The sequence below is a fragment of the Ixodes scapularis genome, unplaced genomic scaffold (assembly GCF_016920785.2).
Source record: "Ixodes scapularis isolate PalLabHiFi unplaced genomic scaffold, ASM1692078v2 PGA_scaffold11__112_contigs__length_91849675, whole genome shotgun sequence".
In the NCBI taxonomy this organism is placed as follows: domain Eukaryota; kingdom Metazoa; phylum Arthropoda; class Arachnida; order Ixodida; family Ixodidae; genus Ixodes; species Ixodes scapularis.
Genome location: NW_024609837.1, coordinates 47,064,579 through 47,079,814, shown reverse-complemented (window position 1 = coordinate 47,079,814; position 15,236 = coordinate 47,064,579). Strand labels below are relative to the sequence as shown.

At 46.0% G+C, this 15,236-nt stretch overlaps 1 pseudogene; it reads left to right on the top strand.

The window, feature by feature from the left end:
- Positions 1–7,020, top strand: LOC121047556 (annotated as a pseudogene).
- The last annotated feature ends 8,216 nt before the right edge of the window (positions 7,021–15,236 follow it).

The following is a 15,236-nucleotide window of genomic DNA, read 5'->3' as shown; positions in this document are numbered from 1 at the left end:
ATGGCTCTAGGTCTCAAGCTGCTGCACAAGCAGGTCAGTGTTTTTCATGTGTGATGGTTGTGCTGTGGAGGTCCGCTGCCATTGAACAATGGCAATAAATTGGCAGTGCTATGAAAATACTAATATTTTTTTTGTATTACGTGCTCCGGTAATTTGGATTGTTTAGGTATGTTGTCATTTTTCTTGTGGAATGCATGTGTTTGGTTGTGTGTGGCTGATTATTTTAAATTTGCGCGCGTGTTCTACTTCTGTGTTTTTTTATTCAGGCACCTATGAGTTCTGTTTTTTTACACCTGTGTTGTGCAGTCACAGAATAAGGTTTGCCCTACTGTATGTTTCAGAAAGTTGGTTTGTTTAGGTATGTTGCCATTTTTCTTCCGGATATGTGTTGTTGATGCTTTTTATTTGATGTGGATTCTGTTTCTTCGGTTTCCTATACAGGCATTTATGAGTCCTGTTCCTGTATGGCTTTGTTTTACACTCACAGATTTTCATTTTGTTTTAGAGCTGCATATTTCGGCACGTTGGTTCGGTTAGGCGTGTTTTCAGTTTCCATGTGGAATGTCTGTTTGGTGGTGTGCGATTAATTATTTTGGATTTTGTGTCCTTTATTTCTGGGTTTTCCTATACATGTATCTACGAGCTCTGTTTTTTTTTCTAGATATGAATCTTTCGTGTGAAATAGATCCCAGTGGTGTTTCAGACCTCAACGTTCTCCCTCCTTTTCATTTTTACTTTCTTTTCTCCGGTCTTCACCACCAAATCGTACCCATGTCAAACAATACTCTAAATTTTAAATATTGCCAATTTTTTTTCGAAATGTCAAGTAAACAATAGCGCTGCAATAAATCTCGTATGAGCGCACCCCACAATGTACTCCATATATACTTCAAATTTGCTTCGTAAGACATTTGCATGTATTACATTTTTCTTCAATATCACCCAGCTGCAGGCGCTTATGCTCTGTGTTGAGAATTACCTTCCATTAGAAAACATGGGAGTGTGTATGTTAAATGTAATGCATTTTCTTTATTTTAGTGCTGAGTACTACGAACTTACCTAATCTTATATGCTACTGACCCAAATATATGTCTATACTAAACGTGCGCCGATTGCCTTCTGTCTCTACATCAGTGCATTTTAAGGAAACAGCTGAACAAAAATATTGTAATCGTAAAAAATAATATATTCTTATTTCTGTCTGCGGCACGCCATAGAAAAAACAGACCAGAAAACTAAATTTATAGATATTTACTGGGGCCGTTTAAGGGAATATAAAAGCAAAACTTGAATTTGTCTGGATTTGTGCGCGCACTTCTTCGTGTGCGCTGGTGTCTTGTGGGAGGATAGGTGAGCAGAGAATTTTTGAAAAGATAAGTTGTGAGGTTTCCAATGTCGCTGCACCAACAAGTGAGCGACTTTTAAATTCTAAACAAGCCATGGAAAATGAAAATATTTGCTTGCCAAATTGCTTTCGGACCCTGTACGACGGCCGCCTGTTGAATGTTTTTTTCTTCCATCAAGTGACCTATTTCAGTTTCATAGCTTTTGGAAGCTCGGCACGTTCAAGCATACTGAGAATTCCAGCAATATTGACTTAGCTTTGGTTTGTTAGTTTAACTCCTCCCAATAAAAATTAAAAAAAAACTTCGACAGGTTTTTATGTTTTGTTTTTTATCGTGGAGTTCTTCTTTCAGAAGCAATGAATGCTGACTTATAATGTATGACGACCACAATATTGGCGAGTAAGAGGCGATAGAAAGCGAAACGTATATGCTAATAACTGCGCCTCGCTCCTTCATCGCATTCATTTTCTTCATTCAATGCAAGACCAAACACCGCTAGTTATTGCAGTAGATGATAAAGAACATAGTCGGTATCAAATGTACTTGCACGGGTTGACCATCTGTAAGAAGTGGACCAGAATGCGAGGGGCAGCCGACGAACTTTTCCGTGCACATTTGCGTTATGTGCGGACTAAAATCGTGATTTTCAATGGAAAATGAAACGCATAGTTAACTGAACGAGTGACGTTACGTGTGTTGAAGTGGTCATGCTCCATTTCACAGGTAAAAATGCACACGAACTGCGCAAGGAGCTCACAAGCGGCTGCACAAGCCCTGGTCAGCGTATACTCGATGGGCGAAACAGGCGGCAGTATGGCGGCTCCGCTAGCAGACGACTGAGTTGTCTACAGTCTGGGACTGCGCCAGCCAGCAGTATTGAGACACTCTAATGACGGGAGCCAGAATTGCACGTCTGTTTTCACGTGCCGCTGCACCGCTATTCGCCGTCATCGATAACGTGAGAAGCAAGAAAATCTGGTGCCCATGCAGGAAAGCCACCGATACGGCCGATTCGCAGGCGTTGCACGGACCCCGGCGTGTGTTCCCCTGCTTTTGCCTCCTTCTCCTCCTTTCCAGTTTTTCAGAAAAAGAGGAAAAGCGGTTAGTCAAGTGACAAGAAAAGAATCCCGGGCCGTGTGGGGAAGCCGGCGCTACGGGCATTACAGCGTGATTCGAGGCTCCCGTTGGGAGCCCACACAGGAACTCTGCGGCCATTACTGCCACTTAATGCTCTGGATGATTTTGAATTTTAGATGTCCAGCGCTTTACTGTCACTCACCTGCGAGCGGCAGCTGTCAGTAGGAGATTGAACGACCGCCATGTTTTCCCAGCTTTTTCAGAGGTGCGCCACCAATGCCGAATAGCTCACCAGCTTAGCGCAGGCATTGGGGCGCTTGCCGTTAGCAGTGTCGGCGAAAATACGCTGGCGAGTTTCTTGAGGCGAACCAAGCTCTCGTGCGGAAATCGTGAGGTGAGAATTGAATTATCAGCTTGCGTTTTCGGGGTTATTGGTAACGCGAACTGAAACGCGCGCTTGAAAGGACTTTTTGTGCGAAGTCCGCCATTCTGCGCCCACCACTCGGCTTGCCGGATTAGGTGGCGCCATCTCTCATTAAGATGAAAAATAGGGCCGTCTATTGATCTCTTTCCAACAGCTGTCACTCCATCATTGAACTTTCTTTTTAGGCGTACCGGGTGGGATGCTTTCTGTTTTTTATGCCTACCGGGTAAGATAATTGGTTGCCACAATTATCCGACGGTTTTCCTCTGCTGACGGTGGGAAAGGGTCAGTGAGGTCCATTTCAATCTGCTTACACGGGGCAGTCGGGGGCGCGATCGGCTGCAGGATGCCTGCCGGCTTCGTCGGCGGGCTCTTCCGTCACTGGCACTCGTGGCAGGATCGTGTGCAGTTGTGAACAGCCTTAGGGTGCTTGGGCAAATAGTACTTTTCTAGAATCTTCGCGAGAGTCCTGCTGTAGCCAAGGTGGACAGGCGTCGGGTCGTCGTGGCAGGCTTGGAAGATCTCTTCTCGAAAACTTGTAGGGATTACCAGGAGATACGTCAAGATGCTGTCCCGAGGTTATTTTTGGAAAGAATGCTTTAAAGGAAGGCGGACGTTGACAGGTGGGATGATGTGGACATTGTTAGAGGAAGAGGGAACGAAAGAGGAGATGACGTAAAGAATGGCACGAGGTTAGTGCAGAACAACGCACAGCCGGCAGCCAGGACTGGGCACTTGAGACACGCACCAAACCATACTGGGCTGCCAGGTTGTGGGCTACAAGGGTGTCGCCTTATCTGCATTACCAGAAAACGGCTTCCGTCGTTGGCGCACTACGCGATCTCAGTATTCAAGACCGAAGGGGATCCAAAACTGCACGCATCAAGATACACCTTCGGTTATTGCTTCTCTCGAAAGGGCACCCGAACCCTCAGACTGGCATCGACACCCAAGGGCTCGGAATCTTCGAACTAATTACGACTTTGTAAATATGCCAAGGTCTCATTTATTTCCTATTTTTGCATTTAGTTTTTTTTTTATATAATAAAATTGTTGATTTCCTAGGTATTGTCTTTGGCTTTTACTTACATGTTCCCTAGAGTTTCGAAGCTTTCACAATAAAGTGAAGAATGAATCAACCATCACAATGACTCCCCACTAATGACATTTTTTTTTGTCCTGTAAACAAAGACGAAGACAAAAGAAAATGAAAAAAATGTGCCAAAGTTTGAGAACTGAAAGTTATCTAATTCAAAATTTATCTTGTGTTTTCGTGGATTATTACTAAGAGAATAGGGCGCATTCGCGGTGGAGTTTGCTATTTATCTTCGTGTGTTCGCGTGAGCTGCTTACAAAGCCATTAGATAACGGCTATTTCTGAAATTTTTACATCTGGTCCTTAAACGCCAGCACTACTTTTGGGTGGAGACAGGATGTTCAACGATGCGTAATTTGGTTTTGCTGAGAAAAATGCAGATTTATTTTATCCCAAACTTTCGGTACATACAATGACCGCTGTCAATATGAGGGATTCGTAGCTCAGTGTAAGAGCAATCGAATACAGGTTTTTCTCGGAGCAGGAGGGAAAAAAGACGTCACCTCGACAAGCAACACCAAGACGCCTCTTAGTGCGTGTGTGCAGGGGACGGGTACGGGGCGTTGTAATCTTATGAAGGTGCATCACAGTACATCACAGAATTAAAAACACCGTCCATCCCATTGAGCCAGTTGAAGATTCTGAAGTCATAATGCCTTGTACATGACCAAACGCATATTATGAAATGTCTATAAAATCAATATGTTATTGAGTTTCCAAAATTGGCAAACACAAATGGGTTTCACATGTACACACACTGGGTCCGGTTTAATAATATTTCTCAAGGATTCTCGGCATAGTGCCTGGATGAGAAATTCAACGGGAGAAAAATCAAGGTAGCACCTGTCAACTTGTACGTCATTGATGTATGTGCTCTCAAGAAAAATTGAAATTTTCTTTCCGAAAAGTAAGTAGAGGCATGTTGCTGAAAAACAAAATGCACTCAACATTTCGCCAAGTTCAAACAAAAATTAATGCCTACTTTAATTATTTGGGGCGCAGCCCTTTCTTTCTGTTCAACAATAAAAATGCTGCTGCCTGGAGTCTCAAGTACAAACGAAGGTGCTTTAGTTCCGATCCTTTTATGCCTCCAAGACAGAGACGCGATGCCGAAGACTTGGGACCGACATATCTCGTGATTCGTGGAATGCTTTCTCAGAGGCCGGTGTCAAACGCAATACTACTTTGATAAAAGTCGAAGTGCTTATCAATATTTGTTTCTTCACATGGCAATTAGGAAGCGGTCATTCGTACGTTTTGGGGTGCTATTAAGCCCGAAGGTGCTGTCCTTGGTCGTGCATCAGGTGAATCCAGGAAACTCTCCCTTATGGAAAGACATTGCGGCTTCTGACGGTTTTCAGCAGTACATCGTCGCAGTAAGTGACCTGGCTCAACTAGACCTTGGTGTGCCGCCGGAGTTTGGCGTGGACGAGCGATTTGCCTTGGCCCAATTGCTGAGGAAGGCGCCGATATGTGTTCGAATTCTATGAGGAACATCAGGTATGTTTTACCAGCAACAGCGCAGCACCGTGAATGTGGACCACCCCACCCTTTTGCTCGTTAATGGGGAAATGAACAGCGTGGGATATTATATCCATCATTTTATCGAACCCGTACGTAATGCATTTCTACGTGATTTCTGACGACCCCAGGGAGTACGATGATACTTACACTAATTTAAGCAAAGCAAGGCGAAGGGACGCATCAATAATTAGTACTAGAGTTTCCATGGTTTTTATGGTGCACAAAAGGTTTATTTATACTTTTTTTTTAAATTTTACACTTCGATGTCTAAACTCTTAAAAATGTACCCATACTGTCAGATTTGTCAACTTTCTTAAAAATCATTTTATCCTCGGAATTGCCATCAAAATGTATTGTCAGCACTATTGTGATAAAGCGAAATGGGAAGCGTTGGACAGTATATTCAAGCAAAAGAACGCTTCGCTTCATGTCACATACATCACTACTTCAAATGATTATAACCAGCGTGCTTTTAAAAGTTATGTGGGCTTATCTTCTCTTCTTTTCTTTTCTCTTTTACACTATGCGGCTCATTTGTTTCCGTCATTCTCCATTACTTTCCTGTATGACAGCCTCGATGTGTTCTTTTACGCGAGAGATAGGGAGTGAGTGTTGAAAGAAACCCTTCTTTTTTGCCGCTGGATTCATTCGTTTGGCTGGCCATCTTGGTTTCGTTTTTCTTTTTATTTATTACTAGCTTCATAATCACCAGGCTTCTCAACATATCATGGCTTGATTGTTTGCAGTTTTTTTCGCTGCAAGAGGTGTGTCCCCCTTCTCGGGACAGCGAAAGGTACCTTTCGCTCCGATTCATTCTAGCAACGTGCGCAGGTTCTTCGACTGTACTTGCCACGGGATACAAAGGGGTCCTTGTTTCACTTTTTTGAAACGTCCCTCTTTCGGGTGAGTCAATCACACCAACAACACAAGGTAGTTGTTCCAGGTTGTGTGTTCTCAGTAAAGTTTTCACCCAGCAGGTTGAACGTGTTAAAAACCATCAGCTCCCAAAAATGTCTCAAACCATCTGGTGAAAATAAAATAAGAAATAACTGAAAGGATACGTTTCTAATTCTTGGATTTTGATTTGACTAATTCAATGACCAACTCATCGACAGAAACTATACAGTGTCTGATTTGTATGAGATGCTCACTTGACCTAAAATAAGGACAATATCTTCTTACGGAAATGCAATGAGTAACCTTTTCTTCCGAGCCTTTGAGGCGGGCCTATTCAAACGTTTTGTATTTCTCTCTAATCATAAACGGTTTGGCACATGTCAATTTAAGACACAAAAAAGTTTAAGACGCAAAAAAGTCAAGCGGATAATTACTTCTTCAGGAATAGTCTTGTTTTCTCCTTTCGGGGTGCTGTACGTTACAAGGTAAGTAACCTTTAAACAGTTCATTTTTCTCATAATTTCCAACTTCCTATCATTGAAAAGCGCACATTTTCCAGTAATAATACAGCAAATAAAAAATATACTTAAAAGACTGTTTGTTATTGACATGTTAATTATAATTGAATATTTTAACATGTTTTTAGAACGTTTTAACCTGGCAGACTCGGCGTCCCATCTCCTCGGTAAAAGGCTCATCGACACGTTTAGTACGTGGTGTCAGCGACGCTTTATCGACACGGCTGAGATGACCGCATCACCGGTCATATATGCCGGTGACGATAGCAATCTCTATTATGCGCCAAAACAAATCAAAATCAGTTGTGAGTGTTCTTTCGCAGCTTTTCATATTCGTTTAATAAATAGGTAAGCACAATACCGCACGTTTTGGCGGAATTTATATTTCCACTGCAACCGCAAAAGCCATTTGACTGAGAGTAATGTCCCATAAACAACAACACGTTCATTCCGATTCCGGCAAAAGTTTTGGCAACGAGGTGCCTGCATGAGGGAAACCCAAAAGTCTCCAAAAATGGGTCTTGTCATATGATGGGCTGCAGTTCGATAATAAGGTACAGGAAACTAGCCATATATAATGCATACCTTCCTCGAGGTATTAACAGCAGGATAATCGCATACACATGCGGGATCCAAACATACTGCAATCATAAATTCATACGCGTCATTTTCTCGGCCTCGGTTCATAGCACGGTGATCTTTACCTTGCATCCGACGTGTATGCGATGAGGTTTCATCTCATAAGCATTTCTTGCGAGTCTGTTTAAGACGTGTTGTGCGTAATTTTTTTATTTTTTTTTGTGTCGTTTCCGACTTTAAACATGAGTTGTTCTCTTAAACCTGTTAAAATGGAGGTTCAGGCGAGTTGGTTGTTCATGACTCACAAGGAAACAGCGCACCCTCAAAACAAGCACTCTAAGCTTTCATGCACACAAAAGAAAGAGAAACTTACACAGCGCTGTGTAAATGGCTCTTTCTTTTGTGTGCATGAAAGCTTAGAGCCTTGTTTTGAGGGTGCGCTGTTTCCTTGTGAGTCTTGTTCTCTTAATTGTGAAGGATAAGCTGTATGATCTATTCTAGACCGTTGTTTCTGCGTTTTTGGAGCGATACGAGGACAATATACAGCCGTCTTGAGGCATGTAGCTGAGAACTTCGCGTACACATCGTCGGCACTGTATCTCAGCTTAACCTTGACGCCGTTGATGTCATCAGAGGCGGGATAGCGTCTGACGGGCATATCTGCGAGGAGCTAAAAAGCAGAAGATAAAGGCCTTACTCGTATGTTTTTCTTACAGCGGTAGTATGGTAGTGCTCCTTTCGGGTCAAATGCCACTAAATATAGCGGAAAAAGTTCCCCGTTAAATGTAGCGGGTTTTTTTTTTCCCCCGCTAAATCTGGTGGGGAAATTTTTCCGCTGAATTTAGTAGAGAAATGTTTTGGTTAAGTTATTAAAAAAAATTATGCGCTAAATTCCTCACGACAGGTTCCCGCTAAATTTACCGGGAAATTTTTTCCACTAAATTAAGCGGGAAAACATTTTCGCTACATTTAGCGCGGAACTTTTTCCGCTATGTTTTGCGGAAAATTTTTGCTTGCTAAATATAGCAGAAAAATGTTTCTGCAAAATTTAGCAGAATTTTTTTTTCCGCTAAATGTAGCGGGTAAGTTCTTCCGCTAACTTTAGCGTAAAAATGTTTCCCCTAAATATCGCTGAAAAATTCACCGCTATATTTAGCGGGGAAATTCTTCCGTTAAAACTAGCAGGGAATCTTTTAGTTATATTTAGCGGTAAAAATACACCCCTCCTCCTTCCTCGTGGCGTCATTGGTGACGTCATTCGTGGATCTCTTGATGTCACATGTGACGTCATTATGGAAAACGTACGTCCCATAACGCAACGCGCGGTTACGCCGACGCTGACGGGAACGCCGCTCAGGCGGAAACGGGCGCCTCAGAGCCGAGCTCTAAAAGTCAATATACACTGTTTTTAGACGGGAAACATTTTGGGCCCCATCAAAATTAAAACAAGAATGCAAAACTATCAGTACTATCCACGCATCATTTTAGGTTAATAATTTTAGGAGTACGAATCTATAAATTTTAAAAGGACTGAAACAGGTGTTCGGGATAAACGAGTCTTGCGCATTCTAACCGGGACAGAACTGAACATAATGAATATACGACGAATGCACTTGGGCGGAGGAAGCGTGCTAACCATTCGAATTAATCGGAGTTTGACATCGGCGAGCTTTAAAACACGAATCCTCTGGAGATGTACTTTTTCTATTATTGCGGCATGTGTCCTAAATAGGAGCTGCCTTAACTACTATACTGACTGGCTGCGAGACAAAGATGCGGTACTGGCGTCTGGGTACATTTCACAGTTGTCTGCTTGATCAGGGTTAATTTTATCCTATTAAGTGACCCACTTGATCATATTTCTTGATCACCAAACTTATCAAAACCTAAACGTCACACGGAATATCAACGCATGATCTTTCAGGTGAACTGATTTTGCCGCATAGAAGTTATTAAAAAAAAACACAATTTTCACGGAATAGCTCGCTTCCACGTCTTTCACGCGCTTACAGCCGGCTTCTCAACTGCGGTGTCCGAGTGAGTAATTGTTTATTGTCAGAAAACTCGGGCTGTGTTCCCTGCCCTTAAAATTTCGCTATGTGTTCCCGCAGGCGCAATCCGCTGAGGAGAACCGCAGCACTCTGGTTTATAAGAATTCGGGTTCAGCTTAAAAGTCCAAAGCCGTGGGTTGTGCTCCCCGGCCAGCTTATTGCCTGCTTTCGAAAGTTACTGTTTAAACAGAGAGCACGTTTGATGCAATATTTTTTCTGTTCCAGTGAACTGCTCCAATCGCACTCCTGATGTTTCTGGCTTGCACACCCGGTAGTACGAAGAAATGGAAGACACATAGCTGGTTGGTCCACGCAGTATCTTTCACAGCGCTGTAAAGAATGATCTGGGGTCAGGTCCAAAAGCTTTTCTTGTGTTCGCGGGGTAGGCGTGTGTAGGCAGAAACATCGACAAGCAAGGGACGGTTTCGTGTGACAAAACAAAATGTAAGAAATGACTTTTTTTTCTGTCGGTTCGTGGACGGGTGAGGAGAGAATAAGTGCAGAGGGTGGGGGGGGGGGGGGGGGAGGGGTGGGGGGGGAGGGAAGCGAGGAGACATATGCACCACGGTCACTGTGTCGATAGCCCTACTGAACACGCTCCTCTCGGGGCGGTTTTATGGCCCATTAGTTTTCTGCTCTTTTAGAGCGCAGCTCTTAGGGGCCCGTTTCCGGCTTGAGCGGCGTCGCCGTCGCCGTCGCCGTCGCCGTCGCCGTCGGCGTCGCCGTCGGCGTAACCGCGCGGTGCATCATGGGAAATGTCCCATAATGCACCGCGCGAGCCCCCACCGGGGTCACGTGACCTCGTGGGGGGGTCACGTGACCCCCCGAGGTCACGTGACCCCCAAAGTCACGTGGCTCCCCTGAGGTCACGTGACCCCCTCCTCGAGGTCACGTGACCCCCGCCGATGTCGCGTGACCCCCGATGACGTCATCGTCACTGATGACGTCACCGGCATCCACATCGTCATCGTCATCATCACTGATGACGTCACCGGCATCCACATCGTCATCATCAGTGATGACGTCCCCGGCATCCACATCGTCATCGTCATCATCACTGATGACGTCACCGGCATCCGCATCGTCATCGTCATCATTACTGATGACGTCACCGGCATCCACATCGTCATCGTCATCATCACTGATGACGTCACCGGCATCCACATCGTCATCGTCATCATCACTGATGACGTCACCGGCATCCGCATCGTCATCGTCATCGTCACTGATGACGTCACCGGCATCCCATCGTCATCGTCATCATCACTGGTGACGTCACCGGCATCCACATCGTCATCGTCATCATCACTGATGACGTCACCGGCATCCGCATCGTCATCGTCATCGTCACTGATGACGTCACCGGCATCCCATCGTCATCGTCATCATCACTGGTGACGTCACCGGCATCCACATCGTCATCGTCATCATCACTGATGACGTCACCGGCATCCACATCGTCATCGTCATCATCACTGATGACGTCACCGGCATCCGCATCGTCATCGTCATCATCACTGATGACGTTACCGACATCCGCATTGTCATCGTCATCATCACTGATGACGTCATCAGTGACGTCACTGATGTCGTCACCGGCATCCGCATCGTCATCGTCATCATCACTGATGACGTCATCAGCGACGTCACTGATGACGTCACCGACATTCGCATCGTCATCGTCATCATCACTGGTGAAGTCATCAGTGGCGTCACTAATCACGTCATCGGTACCCGCATCGTCATCGTCACTGATGACGTCAGCAGTGACGTCAGTGATTACATCATCGGCATTGGGGGTCACGTGACCCCCAAGGTCACGTGACCCCCCCTGGTTAGTTTAACCCCCCCAGTGCCCTTCCCTCCTCCTCCTCAAGAGCTACGCTCTAATTCGGCGTTACAGGGAGTTGTAAGCTGCTTTCTTTTTTTACGCTCGAAGCAGTCAGTTCGTTTTCCCAGAGGTTTCCGTGAATTCCTTTCCCTCGCCAGCACTCTATTCAAGAACGAACCCACGTCTTCTGTTACCATGATAAAAGCGCGAAAGCCGTTACATAGCCCTTCTACCACTTATTTTTTTCCTTTGACGCAAAGAAAGAATTGTAACGAGTAATCTCAGTAATTTCTTACTGAAAAAGTAATTAGATTACATTATAAATTACAGTTTAAAATCGAACTGATTAATTACTGAATTGCAAGAAAAATACCTAAATACAAGTAATTCCGTTAGTTGTAACGGATTGCTTCCAAGTATGTTCACTCATAATTTACAACGGTCTATCATTGTAATGCGCACATACTAAGGCAGGCTTAAAGCCAATAATAAAATAAAGAGTCTGGAAGGCTGTTCTTTATTGGTACGTTAATTTTAATAAAATAATTTAGTACGCTTATAAAACCTTTCGGCCGGGCAGACTCGGCGTCCCATTTACTCGGTAAAAGGCTCACCGACATGCTTTGTACGTAATGTCCTGTAACGCTTTATCGACAGGGTGACATGATCCCATCAACGTCGACGTACGACGGTGACGACAGCAATGTCTATCATGCAGAAAACAAAACAAAATCACTCTGGAGAATTACTTCACAGCTTCTAGTAATCGTTTAATGAATAGGTAAGCACAATACCATAAGGTTTGGCGAAATTTAATTTCCCACGGTTAACACAAAAAACGATTTAACTAAAAGTGACATCCCAAAAACAATACCGCGTTCATTCCGATTCCAGAAAGAGTTGTGGCAACGAGGTGCCCCTTTGAGGGGAAAACTAAAAGTCGCCAAAAACCAGTCTTGCCAGCTGATGGGGCGCGTTTCGATAATAAGATCCATGAAACTAGCCATATATAATGCATGCCTTTATCGAGGTATTAACAGCAGAATAACCAGATAGACATAAGAGATCCAAACATGCTGCAATAATAAATTCATACCTGACATTTTCTCGGCATCCGATCAGAGCACGGTGAGCTTTATTTTGCATCCGACGTTTCTGCTGTGAGCCCGGGAGCTTCGAGTCAATGTTGAGCTGCTCTGGCGACGTACTGTCTTGCGGAGGTGGCGAGTATTCGCCAGTAATCGCGGCGATTTCGGCGGCGTTTGGGAGTTCCTCGACATAGCCCACGGCTGCGCCTTTCGTGAGGTGTCAAGTTTCATCTCGGAAGTTCATCACGAGGACCACAGTCCGCCCATCCTGAAGGTCAGCTACTCCTCGTGCGACGCCTATTCCTCTTCCTCGGAGCAAGTGAAGGCTTCCGTCGAAAGAACTTCGCCGCAGGAGGCTTCATCGATCCCGACGAGTACGAAAACATTCGACCGCGGTGATAAGTTTACGTGGCTTGCGAGGACTCGGATTGCGGATGACGTCGCTTTGGGTTCCTCCGGTGGTGGAGCGAGTCTCCGTAGCGTAAGCCGGTTTGTTCCGAGGTCGATGACGGCGCCGTACTCGCAGGGAAAGTCCATTCCGAAAATAGCGTCACCCGCACAGTCTTTCAGAAAGACGAACTTGACAGGGCACGTCTCATCATGCACAGGGCATGTCTCACCGGGGCGGGGCGTTGCGGCAAGTGGGCAGCGAAGCCAGGAAGTCTCTGTTAGTGGGAGGCTCGTGCTTGAAGGGCGCATTCGATTTTTGCTGCCTCAGTGATTAAGTCTTGGACGGTGGTAGGCGGGATCCGTACAACGCCTCCGAAGAACGTTTCTTTCACTCCCCGCATCAGGACCCGCAGCTTCTTCTATTCGGGAGCGTTTGCGTAGGCGAGGTTGATGAGGCGGAGAACGTCTTCGACGGAACTTGTGATGCTCTCGTTTGGCCCTTGGCTTCTTTCTTGAAGAAGTTCTTCGGCCCGCTGACGTCGCTGCTGGCTGGCAAAGGTGCGTCGAAGCTTGGCCTGGAAGCAGGGCCGTAACCAGGGGGGGGGGGAATAGGGGGTTCTGACCCCCCCCCCCCCCCCCCCCGAAATTTTTTTCAGGGTGCGGCCCTGGTCGGTGCACTGGCAGCCAGCCGATTTTAATCTCTACCTCTGCGCACGCGCAGTGGCGCCGGTCGGCTACCGGGTACCAAACCGGGACCGGTTCTCCGGTTTGCTGTAACTCGCCATTATATGCCACCGATGCACATGATTCATAGGCGAAAATAAGACAATAGACACTTTCAAAATGGCCGCCGTTGTCCCCGAAACCCCCCCCCCCCCCCCCGAAATTTTTTTCTGGGTACGGCCCTGCCTGGAAGTCTTCCCACGACGAAATCGACGCTTCGTGGTTCTCGAACCAGGTGCCTGCAGTGGCTTCCAGACCGAAGTAGGCATTTCGCAGGCTTTGCTCAGGACCCCATCCGTTGAACCGTGCGACACGTTCGTACTGGCTCAAGCAGTCGTCCACATCTTCATGAAGATGGCCACTGAAATTCGGTGGCGTACTTTGTGGGACCGGCACGTAAAACATGGACGTCGGTGGCGTTCCGTCTTGCTGCAACGTGGTGTTCATCGTCGGCTTCGGTAGCTTCGTTGTCCTGTCCGGCAGTGGTCCAAGTTCCCGGGGTAGGTCTAGGTTGCGGCGACTTGATCGGGTCTCGGTTCTCTCTTCGTTTGGTCCTCGGGGGCTTGGGTTCGGACTGACACTGCGGGACCTCGGAGGGGAGCGCTGCACGGACATGCGTTACCCGGCAGCTCCACCAGAATGTCACCGATGAAGAGTTAATCAAACAAAGAATAACTAAGGAAACGAAACGTTTAACGGGCGAACTTAGGCCCAAAACAAAAAGGAAAAAGATAACAACAGAGCGTCCCGTGCGTCGAAGGCGGCGAAACAGCAGGATCTAACGCTTAGGCGAAACTGCTTTGGCTCGCCACGCCAAGCCCCTTATGTACACGCGCGGGCTTCTGGAACGATCGGCATGGAAGGTTCGACGCATAAAACATTCGGACCTCGATTAAGCAACAGGATTATCCAATTTACCGGAACATTAAATGGCAAGGATAAACAAAAGAGGAGTCGCTCCCCGGAATCAAACCCCGGATTTTCGTGTGGGAGGCGGGGACAATAACCGTTAGGCCACGCACGCTCTCCCTAATTGCCGAGCTGCGCGCGCTGCAATATTCTGGACAGTTTTTTCCACGTTTTCGGTGAAACCGAGGAAAATATTGCTGCCTTGAGGCATGTAGCTGAGAACTTGTTGACGCCGTTGATGTCGTGAGAGGCAAAATAGCGTTTGACGGACATATCCGTAAGGAGCGAAAAAAACAAAATCCTTACCGTATATATTTCCTACAGCGGTAGCACGGTAGTGCTCCTGTCGGGTAAAATACGTCGCTGTTCGTGCACAAAAAGCGAGATGATTGAGGGAAAGGATTGATAACGAGGCTGCGCCGCGTCTTAGAGCTCACTCTCATTGTTTCTGGGCTCCCTCCTCCGCCGGCGCTTCGGCATTTGGGAGCCTCTCCGACTTACATCACGTGGCTTTTCCTCTGTTCCCTCCCCAGACATAGCCACTCCTCGCTGCCCTCCATACTCTTGGTGAATGACTACTGCCGTAAGTTTTGTTTCTGATAATTCTACCCCAGTTCCGGAATAACTAGTGACACAAAAGTTTGGCAAGTTGTTAGTTTCACAAAAATACGAGAATCTTAGAGCAAATCTTACCTTTGATTTTTCTCTCCACAAGTGAGTGCAGCAGGAACGTCGAAGTGAATAGAAATTAAACCATAGTAGCCTTTAGTATGACCGACATTT